Here is a 13769-nt window from a genome sequence, read left to right as displayed (position 1 = left end):
GGGATTTTTTGGAGACAAATTTTGCCGTTTAAAATGCCTCCAGATGTGATGGGAGGTGAAACCGGAAGTTGCTACATTGTGCCGTGGAGCGTGCGCGAACACAAGATCGCATGTCGGCGAATGTCAGGTAAAAAAAGAAGAAATTGAAAGGGACACTTAGCTCCGCCTCTAGGTTATCATTGCGATAGCGTAATGGATTAATTTCCATATGCTAATAAGGATATTTTCTACTTCACATGCATATGCAGTGGTGCAGCGGTTAAGCGATGCGCGACTCCTCTGCGATGGCAGATGCTCCCAGCGGGGGGCGCTATGCGGCTGAGGTTGCTCTCCCCGAGCGAACGGTAATTAACTGCCACGTGCCACGGTGGGCAGTTTACTGTCTATCCAATGTAGAGGTTGTGATGACACCACAATGTCGCGCGTGCTAGGCTACCCATCGGCCTCCTAGGTTGCTCTCTGTGTATTCTGCCAGAGCCATGTCCCGTGATTTTTCGCTCACAACACCGACCCCGGATTTTCTGGAGAATGGAGCCTTTAACGCGATCGTGTTAAAAACTTGTCGCCATATAGCCAACAAGATTTACACATTTTATATTCCCCACACATGACAATTGTGGCTCTGTTCCCCCATGAATCTGTGACTGCAGATTTCATCGCGGCTTTTATAATTTTAAGTGGGTCGTCTTTGATTGCAGTGCTTCCTGTGATGCGTCTTCCAATAAGCGCGTTCACACAGTTTTGTAATATTTCTCTAAGCCTTAACAGCTCCAGTGCATAAACTTTATAGCTGCCTCTCACAGGCTTACTTGCTCAACGGCTGCAACGCTCCCGTGAGATCACAGGCCAATAGCGTAATCCGGCGACGGAGGGACGTGGCGTAGTTTGAGCCAATGGAAAGTGCAAAAAAAACACTCGAACAGATTTACAACTGAACCGTCACATTCCTACGGCATTTATAGTATAATGCGCAGGCAGTAAATGAAAAGACGCCTGGTGCGTATTACTCTTTACTAGTTTTCAGAACTCAGCTCTATTTAGGAAAATTAGAAATCACTTAGATATGAATAAAACTGTTAACCCGGGAGGTACTGTATGAATTCTTAACTTTTAGCTTTGCCACAAGAACGGTTCTTGACGACCGCAGATAGACATGTCCTTCGCTCAGTTTAGAAACAAATTACACTGTTGTAGGCTGTGTTTGCGTCTCACCAAGGGTGAACAAATTGGTTGAAATAAATTACTCAGCGGATACACCGCAAGTGGCCCGTGGTGCTCTTATGCACGTGGCGTAAAAAAGGCACATTCCAACAAGGCTAAGTGACCAACTATGCGTATGATGCGTGGATGAAACTAAAACGGTTGCTTACGCGCAAATACATGCCTTGCACGAAGCGATACGCGTTTGCAGAGTACCTTCACAAAAATTGAACAATGGAACAAATTTCTAATGTTCAAAAAAAGAAAACTTACTCTCCTAATAGATGAAAATTTTCTTGGTGCAGTGGGAAACCGAAAGCCGATCACAGAAACCGAAAAGAATAAATGTTCACATTCACTGCCTATCTTCTTAGGAAGAGAATGCTTGACGCCGCGTAATTAACAGAAATAGTGGGTACAATATCATGAAAAAATAACACGAAATTTGTGGTCGAGAGGCACAGTGAGAGCGGAAACTCCAGGAAGAAAAAATCTGCCGTTAACACAAGATGGCGCAGCGAGGATGTCAAGACGACTGCAGGGAGCTCTGGTTTTTAAGCGCGTCGTTCACGATTTGAAGCAGGCCGCAGTCGTCCCGGGCGCGCATGGGCGCTCCCTTCTCGCAGCGGAACGCGTCTCCAAAGGCGCCGAAGTGCCTCAGCACGGGGTTGCAGGCGTGGCTGGACCAGGTGGTGCAGAGGCTGCGGCAGTACGTGAGGAAGAACACCTGCTCGTCGGTGAAGGAGCGGATCTCGCGGAACGAATGAATGCTCAGCAGCGAGGAGGCGCTGCCGGAAGGATTCTGAAAACGGGCTCGCTCGAACTCGGACCAGGCGGCCGCCAGGGCTAGGAGCTCCTTGACGCGGCGGCCATACGAGGAACCACACTCGTCTGGCTGCAGGAAGAGCTTGGCTCCGCGCTCGGTGAAGAGGCTCGCCATGTCACCCTTGAAGTCTATTCGGATAACCTGCAAAATCGAGGAACGCGCTTCGGAGACTTCCATAGCAGTGATATTTCGCAGTGTCTCATGCAACAATATGGCCTCTGAATCGTACACTTTGAAAACTTCTTTAAATATTATATCCTACTTATTGCTACTGCGCTCTAGTCCTATCCTAAATTCCATATATGCATCCTAAGAGTATGATAAGATTACTGATTACAGATGAGAGGATGAGCTGCGAATAATGTTGCCACTTCCGCGCTGACCAGGTGCCTGTAGCTGAATGATATTTCACAAGTTTGCGTCTCTTCTATGATCAGTATTTTACCTATTTGCTGGCCACAAATGTGGGCGTTTATTTTATTTATATATTTATGACATACTGCAGGCCGTGAGGAACCAGCAGGAGTGGATACAGAAACAGATCGCAAATAGAGCAATAATACCAAAGTGTAAACAGAACACGAGCAGCGGGAAATGACATGGAAGAGAAAAAGAAACTAAAAAGCAAGCTAACAATGGTAGCTTATCAGGTCAGGAGACCGTACACACGAAGCTGGTAAGCTTTTCTAGTCATTCATGGTTTGCGGAAAGAAAGAGTGCTGAAATAAGTTAGTCATTGCAAAGTACAGGGTCAGAGAAAGGGGGTGGGAGTATCGGGTTTGTGTGGTGTTCTGTAGATTAAGATACGGCGAAGAATTTATTCCAAGTTCATGGTTAAATAACAAAAATAAGAATTTCAACCGAAGAAACTTAACGCTCGGACACTTTCGGCACAATGACAAAACATGAGCCGATCGCTTTCACACCGCGCTGTCGGTTGTACTCTGTGACGACTGTGACACCAGTAGATCTCAACTTCCTGGAATACAATAGCCACGCATGAAGAGGCTTTAGTGTATCTGTATTAGCCTGACTCGACATTCTGTCAGTAGTTCTAAACGCCTTGCCAATGTTATTCGAAGTGGGGCAGCTAGAAGTAGCCTTGAATCGAGCAGGAAGCCTAGTAACATCGCATATTACCGCAGCGAAAAAGTGTAGTTCCTACTTCACTGTCCCAGTTTCCTATTTTGTTGCTTGTAGTATTTTGGCCTCCCACAACTACAGACCACTGTCCCGGCAGAACCGTCGCGGCCAGCGGCCATGTCCACGCTGCAGCGTGCAGGCCTCTTGCCAATTGATCAAACTATCGATGGATAAATCGGTCAAATAACCAACACATCAATCAATCGCTGAACTAGCCAATCATTAATCATCAGTAAATCAGCTCACTAGCCTATCGCAGAACCATTTAGAACATAAAACATCACTCAGCCAGTCAATGACTGAGGCATCGGAACAAACAAGAAACTAAAGGGACGAGGGAAGCGCTCTGCACAGCCCTTTGAATTATCCCTTTCCTTTTTATTTCAAGAACAGAAGCCAACAAATTCACATTAGCTGTTTTGTTATTGTCCAGTCCAATACCGCTGCGCGAACGGACTTCGGCTAATCGTGTTTGGAGCTCGATTCACACAAGAATCGCAGCCTATGTCCCAGCGGTGACAGGATGCCGCTAGTAGGGACGTTGCGTCCGCTAACTTGCATGCGAATAAAGGAGTCGTCAAATCACCACCGTCGTCAAATCACCACCGTTTAAATGGCCGCCGCGGTGGCTCAGTGGTTATGGTGCTCGGCTGCTGACCCGAATGACGCGGGTTCGATCCCTGCCGCGGCGGTTGAATTTCTTTGGAGGAGAAATTCTAGTGGCCCGTGTACTGTGCGATGTCAGTGCACGTTAAAGAACCCCAGGTGGTCGAAATTTCCGGAGCCCTCCACTGCGGCGTCTCTCATAGCCTTAGTTGCTTTGGGACGTTAAACCCCATATACCAACCAACCAACCACCGTTTAAATCGGGATTTGGTACTTACTGACGGGTTGAATATCTGGAAGATGTGCGACAAAAAGGAGACGCTGAAACCGCCGAAATTGGCCGCTTGTAAATCGACGTTGTGCGCGTAGTAAAGTGGCGCATGAAGCGCGCTTTGCAGCACGGTCAGCTGGAAAGGAAGAATAATCAAGTTGTATCAGTACGCAATACTTAAATGGGACATGGAAAGGAGCACAATAAATTATCATCAGACAGAAGTTTTTTACCGAAGTCAATTCTTTGCAAGAAACGGTACATACATGGGCAACTAAGCACCTCTATAAAAAGTAAAATACTACGATTAATTTCTGGGCCATAACATTGACAATAGTGGCGACGAAGGAATAATAAGCTGCTTTTGAATTGTTGTCATGACGACAAACGTAATTTTTGTAGCAGGAACTCTAATGTGATCGTGCTCCGCTCAGGCCATCATTTTATACGTCACTAGATATATTTGAGTGAAGTAAAAAAAAGTTATTAAATCTGGTCAGAATAAAGACTATTACGGTACTACTTAATGCGAGATTACAGAACAGCGGCTTGATTTTGCGATATATTGACGGAGAAAACTCGGACAACACATAAGCTGCCCTTAAGAGTACAAAGCGAAGCACTGCTGCTTGTCGTACAAGGCACCTTAACTGTAACAGAGAACGAAGGCTGCTCAGTGGCACAGAGCTGCGCGGTGAAACCCTTGCCTGGGTACGGCGTCCTCTCCAGTGTTTGCTGTTCTCTGCGATAACGCGATTCCGGAACTACGCTGTCTCTTTTCCTTACTTTTCACTCCATTCTTCCCTTCCCTCACGGCACTGTTGAGGTGTCTACCCAGAAGCGAGATTGTTGCTGCGCCTTGACCTTCGCCAACACAGTCTTTTCAGCCCCCTCATGAACTCGTTGCATCATGCTTGTCTCATTGTTTCAAAAAGGAAAGCTGAAGTCACAAAGGACGTGTCATCGTCTCGAGCAAACCACGAGACCCGTGATCCACATATTCAGAGTAGCGCGTGCCCATTTCCATGGTAAATGGCTTGGACTCCATAAACGGAGCCCTTGTACAACCAGGTATATGCTGATTACCGGTTCTACAGCTGATTCATGGCTGACTAAAACTGCAGGTAGTAGTTTTGTGGCAGATCTTAAGCTGATTCTACAACATAATCAGTCACGCAACTGTGCGACAATTAAGGGACCCGCAACCTTTGAGCAAGGAATCGTCCCACCTTGGAAAGGCAGTGCAGTGATTTTCACAAACATTCTAATGTGTGCCGCCTGAAGCAGAATGGTTGCGGGGGTATCTGCCTGCTAACGCATCCACCAGTCACTTGGTTTGCTTAATTCAATAACTTTCTTTTAAGTCCACCGCAGTCGCATATGCACATTTGGTTGCGGCGCACCGCAACGACCACCATGTAATCGACTGCAGTTTATGCGGTAGCAGACAGATACCACCAGGTGGAAAAAAGCGTGAGCCACTTCCGTCCCGGCTAATTCCAGAAACCTCCGCTGACGCAGGTATTCTGCCGCATCCCGCTCTGAACGTAAACGAAGGAGGAACTGAGTTGGCACTTATACAGGGTTTTGAGAGGAGGATATATATCTCTGTCCATCTATCCCTTTTGAATGTCATACCTGCGGGCTCGTTTTAATCGCCGCGCATCCTTTGTGTGTTTCGCCAACTCCGTCAATTGCGTTATTTCGGGCGCTATCGCCTGCTTTGCGCCACCGGACATAAGCACTTTGGCATCGTGTTTGTCATGTGTGAGTGATGTCGGTGCTGCGAGAGCTACGGTGGCTTTTGGTTTTGTGCTTGTACCCTTGGAAATTTCGAAAACTGGCGCGAGACCCGCACGGATACGACGGGAACAGCTACCTGCGCTCGCTTCTTTTGCAGCCACCACTCATTTTCGCACCGTGGATCATGGACTGGGATTTAGTCACTGCCATTTACGAATCAGTCTTCGTGTTTGGTCCGCAGAACTAAACAATTTCCGGCGATTATCTACACTTGTTAGGTACGTCATGCAAGCGTTAAACTGCGTTCATTCACTGTGCATGGGATGATCCTGTAATGCATGAAATCAGTACGCACGGAATGATCGTACATATATTGTGTGTATTATGCACGAAATTAAGAACTGAAAATGTCAGCCGCACCGCTCTCAGATTAACTTAACGCCTCTGGTGTGTCGACACACATTGCCTGTATAGTGTGGATTGCTGAAACATTGACATACGAGGTCTGTTAGAAAAGTATCCGACTTTATTTTTTTTGCGAACACCTGATGGATATGAAACAAGCGCGCTTGCATCAGGCGACCTTGAACCTTCATGCGCATGCACGAATTTTTTCCCGCCTGCCGATAGCGTCAGTCGCTGGGACACAGCGTTTGAGTGAGGCAGTGCGCAGTGCTCTCGTCGGTTTTTTATTGCAAGGAAAATGGCGGAGAGAGAGCAGCAGCGCTACTATATCGAATTTTGCCAGAAACTGGGCGACAGCCAAGTGGAAACTATTCGGAATATTCAGACGGCTTTCGGTGACGATGCTATGAGCAGCACCCAGTCTGCCATCAACATGATGAAATGACCAGGTAATTGCCGAAGTGAACGATGTGGTGATGCGGGACCATCGTGTGACTATCGGAGAAATTGCGGAGGAGGTGGACATCAGCAATTTTTCTGCACATTCCATTATAACCGAAGATTTGGCCATGGAGAGAGTTGCGGCGAAATTCGTGCCGAAGCTGCTGACGGTGGAGTAAAAGCAGCTTCGTGTTGAAGTCTCACAGGGGATGCTAGATTCCACTAACAGTGACCCTGACTTCACCGACACCGTAATCACTGGTGACGAGTCTTGGGTGTACGGGTACGACACGGAAACCAAATCCTAGTCGTCACAGAGGACGCATTCCACGTCACCAAGACCAAAGCAGGCGCGCCAAGTACGCGGTAATGTCAAAGTGATGCTGACTGCTTTCTTTGACTCCCTCTGTGTGGCACCCCACGAGTACGCACCCCACAAGGTCAAAGAATGACCAGAGTACTACAGGGATGTCCTCCATTGCCTACGTGGTGCTGTGCGGCGCAAGAGTCCGGGATTGAGGTAAATTGGCACATCCCTCACGACATTGCTCCTGCACATTCCTTGCATTTGATTCAGACTTTTCTGGCAAAAAACCAGACTCCTGTAGTTCCACAGGCTCCTTACTCTCTTGATATGGCCCCCTGCGACTTCTGGCTGTTTCGCAAAATCAGAGACCATTGAAAGGAGCGCGATTTCAGAGAAGAAATGACCTTAAGGCTGCAACGACAGCAGAGCTAAACTCCATTGCGAAAAGGGCCTTTTCGGAATACTTCCAACAATGGCAGCACTGCTGAGAGAAGTATGTGGAGTCCCAAAGAGACTACTTTGAAGGTTATTAGGTTTCTAACGCTCCAGTTATGCCAGTTTTTTTTCTTCGGCCAAAGGTCGGATACTTTTCTAACAGGCCTCGTATAGCGCATATTGAAAAGCAACGTCTCTTTTCAACTCAAAGTAACGGGAAGGATGTGTACATAGAACATTAAAAAGATGTTCTCTGTTCTTGCATTGACCCAGCGCTGCGGCGACTATTGTTGAACAGCAGCGCGACAAACTATAACACGTCGCAACAGCAAAGAAAGGGTATTGGAAAACACGAGTAAAGCGTGAGGCACGGCAGCGCGCAGGAGAGAAGGGAACGCTGCATCCACCCACTTCCCCTAGCGGGCCCGATTTTTGGCCAGTCCGTGCGTAAAGCAGATGCCATGCGAACACTCCTCGCGCCCGCTTGTTTCTCTTGCCCATTATCATGAAAATTACGCCGGCTAAGAACGTAACTGCGGGAGAAATTAGTACTAGCGTCTAAAATACGCGGCCAACCAGTGTTTTTTTTTTCTTTTTTTTAGGGAAGGAAAAAATTCAGGGGGCACTTTGTTGACCTAAAGTGCGGTGAGGCGAAAGCCTTTAGCGCGGTGTTGCTGCTTGTTGCACTGATGTGTGATTAAGATGTTAATTAAGTACACAATTGTTTGTGAATCTTATACCCCTGTCACACGGCCGACTCGGAACTCCCTTGAACTTCTTTGACCTGAAGGAGTGCGAGGGAGTATCGCCTCGAAGGAGTTGTCTCCGTGTCACACGGCCTGTAACGAGCTTCTCAGACGATCCGCCAGGGGCACATTAGGCGCTGTTTAGTGCAAACACATAAAAGAATAACCTTAAAAACAACTGAAATGTTATTAATCCTTCTTTTTTCTTCCCAAAGTGCTGGAGAGGCGGCTGACGCTTCGCTGGCGGAGGCAGCGGGGGTTTGCCGGATGCATCGTCCATCGTAGAGGTAGTACACGTGCGAGGTGCGAGCATGTGCGCGACCACAGATCAAAACAAACAAATATGGCGCAGTGAAGGCAAGCTGTCAAGCAAGCGCCTAGCTTGAGAGTACAGGGCTGCCACTAAAATTAAACATAACTAACCGTGCTGTAATGCTTGTTTTATGATGTAATAACTAATATAGTCACTATTAAAATATATTTATTGAAGACAAAGGTTGTTTACTTACTCGGAAGTAAAGCGCCCTGGAAGCGAGAGTACTCTCTTCACCCTTCGAGGGAGACGACCGATCTCCTTTCGCAAGGGACTTCTTTAAACTTCCTTCCCTTAAGGACTGCGGTGTGACACGGCACGCATCTCCCTCGAGATAAAGACTACCTTGGCTGAAGGGAGTTGAAAGGAGTTCAAACGTTCCCGTGTGACAGGGCTATTAAATGCTGGAGACACTGGAGGGCGTTTCGAAAGCATGCGTGTGATTCGACGCCTTTCTCCAAACGCTCTCCAGCGTCCAAGACTAGGAGAACTACATATGCATACGCAGGAAGTACCGTAGCCATTATCACGCCAGGCTGAGGAACGGAAGGATACTGGTTCGAATCCCATCGTGCACAAAGATTTTTGTTTTTCTGGTCTGACTAGAAAAAGCGTCACACCTCTGCTGACAACCTTCTGTCAACAACGATGAGGCATTAAAGGCTTTCGCCTTAATACATGTCACAGTGACATTCTGACTTCTCGGTGTACACCTCAATATCGCAGTAAGGGAAGACGTGAAAGAGGGAGTGAAGGAAGGAGAGAAAGCTAGAGGTGCCGAAGTGGAGGGCTGCGGAATAATCTCCACCGCAAGGGGATTTTTAACGTACTCGCATTGCGGGGGCTTTCGTTTTTCGCCTCCATCGAAACACCGCCACCGCGGCCGGGTTCGAATCCGGGTACACCGGCTGAGAAGCCGAGCGCCCTACTCAGTGAACCACCGCGGCGGGTCGGTGTACGAGCTTCCACAAACGTGTTACCACCTCAACCCCTCCATTTCAGGTGGTGTTGCGACTGAGAGAAGGATGAAAATAAAAGTGCCGTAGCCTCTCAGACCACTTTTTTAGGTGGCACATAATGGAGGGCTTGTGAAAAACGACGAACTGCCTCGCCCAAGTGCGACGATTCCTTGCGCATAGATCTTGGGCACCTTAATAGTCGCACAGGTGCTTGACTGATTAAGTTCAAATCGGCGTAACATCTACCACAAGGCTGCTGGTCGCAACTTGAGTCAGCCATGAATGGGCAGTCGAACTCGCAACCAACACAAACATGAATGTGTATGGGGGCCTTTTGTGGAGTCCACGCCGTTTAGCATAGGAACGGGCTCGCGCTGCTCTGACAATGCTGGCCACGCGCCTCGTGGCCCACTTCAAACGGCGACGCGTCTTTCGCGGCTTCAACGTTTTTCCTTAAAGCAACGATGCAAGCACAAGGCGCCGCAACCGGTCAAGGGTTGCACCACGCCGTTTTACAGATATGAGGAGCAATCGATAAATGCGATAGTTTAGAGGGCTTTTGGGACATAGTGACAATGCTTCGCAGTTTACTCTTATCGGCAGGTTAAGCTTAGAGTTTTCTGGTAAATATATCGCAAAAATCAAGCTGCGCTAAAATTTCGCTTTAGGGAGTACCATAATCATTCGCCAATTTTTTTCGTGAGCTCAGCTAGGATATCAGCGGTGCGGTAGCGTTGATGGAGAACTTTTAATGAGCAGCTGCTGCTTCGCTTAAATTTTGTTTTGATCAGCAGTATTGCTCTATAGAGGCAACCTGTTCTGTGCAAGCCGTGTACCCTGTCACGAGCAGTCTTTCTCTGCACCTCTTGTTGTTACTTTTTTTTTTCACGCCGAACTTACCTGGTTATTCCAGTAATCGTACGCGAAGATGCCCGCCTGGGGAGTGCGCCACGTAAATTGCAACCACTTGTAGTCGTCGGCGTCTATGGACAGCAACTTATTGGACGCATGCAGCCAGCAGTCCATGAATGAGGGCTCCTTCACGCCGTCCACCACCAGGAAGTCGGCGTACATGGCAGACAAGGCATCGTCCAGCGCTGTCAAGTTTTTCGGCCATACAATCACTTCAAGGTCTTTGAGCTTTCTTGCCACGTAACTAAGGCCAGCTTCGCTCCAGGGCAACAGCCGAGCAAACTTCTCCGCGAGTCCGACTAGGTGCTGGAGCAACCGTGACACCTCCTCTCTTGCGGTTGGCGAGAATTCGGTGACAACGCTCTCTGCATAGAGGAGCACACCGAGCTTCTCCGCGACGATGCTGTAGCAGTCAGCGGATATCGAGCGTTTCGCCTCCTCGCTACTTCCGGCGATGATCTCGAGAACTAAAGATGAACCAAGCACAGCGTACTGCTGCGTAAGCCACCATGACAAGTGCTCCAAGATGTCCGAGTGCTCGTGCAATGTGAATATCTCGCCTACGGCGTCTATGATAGCCATGTTGGACACGTAAAAGACAAATTTCTCCGGGTCTTGTACATTCGGCGCAAACTGTCGCACCAGGTCGACCCATTCGCCCAGAGTCAAGTTACTCGTCAGATTTGCCAGATCTAAAGGCGTGATCGCAGAAATCACAAGACGGCGCGTCGTTCGGATAGTGTCTAAGGCAGCCAGGACAGACTTTTCGATGTTTAACAGTCGGCGTAGTTCATCGCTGTTAGGAACGGTGACATTGTAAAAGGCACAAAACTGCCTGTAATACAATTCGCGCGCGTTGTTCGATTCCAACGTGCGCACAACGTTGAGCAACTCCGAAGGTCTGCTCGTTTCGTCGACGTAGAATGCGCCATTGGACTCCGGTGTCGTGTGTAACGGGTTTTGCAAGACACTGAACCAGGTTCGAATGTGCCATCTCACACTAAGCTCGAATACCACGCGTAGCGGGTGAACGCTGTTGGTCTGCCCGGGAGTCTGGGGCATGTAGGGCCAGGGGATGCCGAGGCTCCTCGCGAAGTCTTTAAACTGGCGCAAGCCGCTCCTGTCTTCACTGCTGTCGATGCACTTGCGGAGGAACGCAGTAGCCTTGGCAGACGCATTGAAGTGGGCCTGACCGTTGAGCAGCAGCTGAGCCATGCGTTGCATATGTGCTCGGCTGAAATCGTGCACGAAGCTGGGTGAGAATCCCGTGCTAGGTTTCCACTGGGAGCAAGTGAACGCGTCAAAGTCGACACAAGGATCCACGCTGTAGTTCAGCGAGTCCTGGAAGAATCTGGCGTGCTGGTAGCAGACGTCCGTAGTGCAGGCGTTGTAGGGCTCGCGCGGCTTTGGAGAGAACTTCCAAAAGTGCCCCAACAACAGCATTCCCACGAACACTAACACAATGGCCGCTAAAATTGCCGTTTTCTTGCGCCACCTTGGAGGTCCTTGCAGCCGAGTAACGTCCCAGGACGGTTGCTGCTGCTCGGAGTGATGCGACGATGCCTGCGAATCGGGGCGAAAGCAATGGTTGCAACGACGATATGGGTGGAAGAAATCCATGCAGAGCGCCGCTACACAAGGGATTCAAAAATATTGCTAACCCTCCTGTTCTTCCTTATTACGCTGCCGCTATTGTAGATGACACCGCGTTACTTCACTTCAATAATTTTGCTTTATGCGAAACGTACCAGATCTGCTCTACGGAATGACTGTTTTATGGGTACCTTTCTCAACACCTCTCGGAATAGGAACCTTACAACGCCGGCTTTAGGTCATATGCCCACGCGCCGTTACGATTTTGTCTCTGACTTACGGCCAGAGAAAGCGGGAACCAAACGGCCACCCTCAGTGACACTCCATCAACAGCGTGTTTCGACAGAAACTGTCACGCTCATGGAACCCTCCTTCCGTGTATGGGCGAAATATCAACTACATATAATCACTCCGTCGTGTGACTGCAACGTCTCGTGGGCTACGTTAACAGCGTCGTTCCTCCAGTAGCTGCAGGTAGACCGTATGGGAAAACGTCCAGAGAGTTTCGCAATTTACATACCGTGTTATGCTTCATCGAGTCGGTAGACATTGACACTTATCAACCAATCTGGCGTTTTTTATCCGCAGAGATATTGAGAGAGGACAGTGGCCGCTGAGCCACGCACAGTTAGAGGGCCGACGGCACCAACGTGGACCCATCCTAGATTATGCGGTGCGTTTGCACGATCAGTTTGTCGGGAATATTTCGCACGATGCGTCCTTCTGTACGTAACAAAATAAGCTTTAAAAATGTCTGGAAGTGCTAACAGCAAGAAATACAGGACATGGAGAAGGAGACAGTGCTATCCTCGGTCTGCTTCTACGCGTCCATCTTTTGGATTGTCATTTTGAATTCCTGCATTGAAGAAATCGGCTTCCCGAAGCATATTTAAAGCAAGATATCAGGCTCAAAAATCGCCTTTGTACTTCGCAAAAGAGGAGGTGAATACATGGTATGGCGACGCTGATTGCGGGGTCGGCATTGTGCGGACCGCAACACTTCTCTGAGCCATAGGATTCGTAGGCGAATTTCGTTACTGGCTGCTCGCAGTGTAGTATGTCCTCACTGTCGAATACGGGTTTTGTTAAATTTGTGCCTTGGTAGGTTAGCACAATCCCAATCCTCACAAAAAAGCCTCTCTCTGTGCCGACTATTTCTAAAGTAGGTGCATATTTCTGCACCAGTTTTATGATTAGACAGTAAAGGACCAAATTGATGCTTAACCAAATGAAAATGCTTCCGAAAGGTCGGCTGGTGCTTAAGCAAAAGAACTAATCCTTGTGAAAGGTAGGTCTAGTTATTTAGGTACTGCATTGCATTTCAACGACTGTTTCTTCTAACTGCATTATTTAGGTACTGCATTGCGTTTCAACGACTGTTTCTTCTAACTGCATAGTGCGTAACATACAAAAGAAGTAGCTCTGCATAAGACGTGAAAACGTACGAGATCCACCAGGGCTTTGTAGTCCTTGTAGTACTGCGCCTGTTCTTTCTTGGGAGCACGACGCGCAATCGCCGCTTTCGGTGGCCTCTCCGTTGCTGCCTTTGGCTGTTCGTTCTTCCTGAATAGAAATGGCAGCTTCGCACGTACCGCGCTCGGTTCGGACTGCTCTGTTTTCGCAACTGTCTCGCCTTTTATCGCTGGAAACACAGACGAAAGCTCTCGTCCAGTGGATTTGCCGGGCTTGTACTCAGCGACGGAGTGTTGTTCCGTTTTGTCCTTGGTCTCAGCCGGCCCTGTGTCACGATGAACAGGCAATGACGCCGCATTTTTCCCGTCATTCTTGCCTTGAGCCTCAGTGTGTGGCTTTGCAATGACGGGGTGTGCCGGCTCCTCAGCTATATCACAGGGTTCGCTCTCTGGCGTG

Source organism: Amblyomma mixtum, chromosome 6, assembly GCF_055824585.1.
Source record: "Amblyomma mixtum isolate Tamu chromosome 6, ASM5582458v1, whole genome shotgun sequence".
Lineage (NCBI taxonomy): Eukaryota > Metazoa > Arthropoda > Arachnida > Ixodida > Ixodidae > Amblyomma > Amblyomma mixtum.
This window is presented reverse-complemented; position numbering follows the sequence as displayed.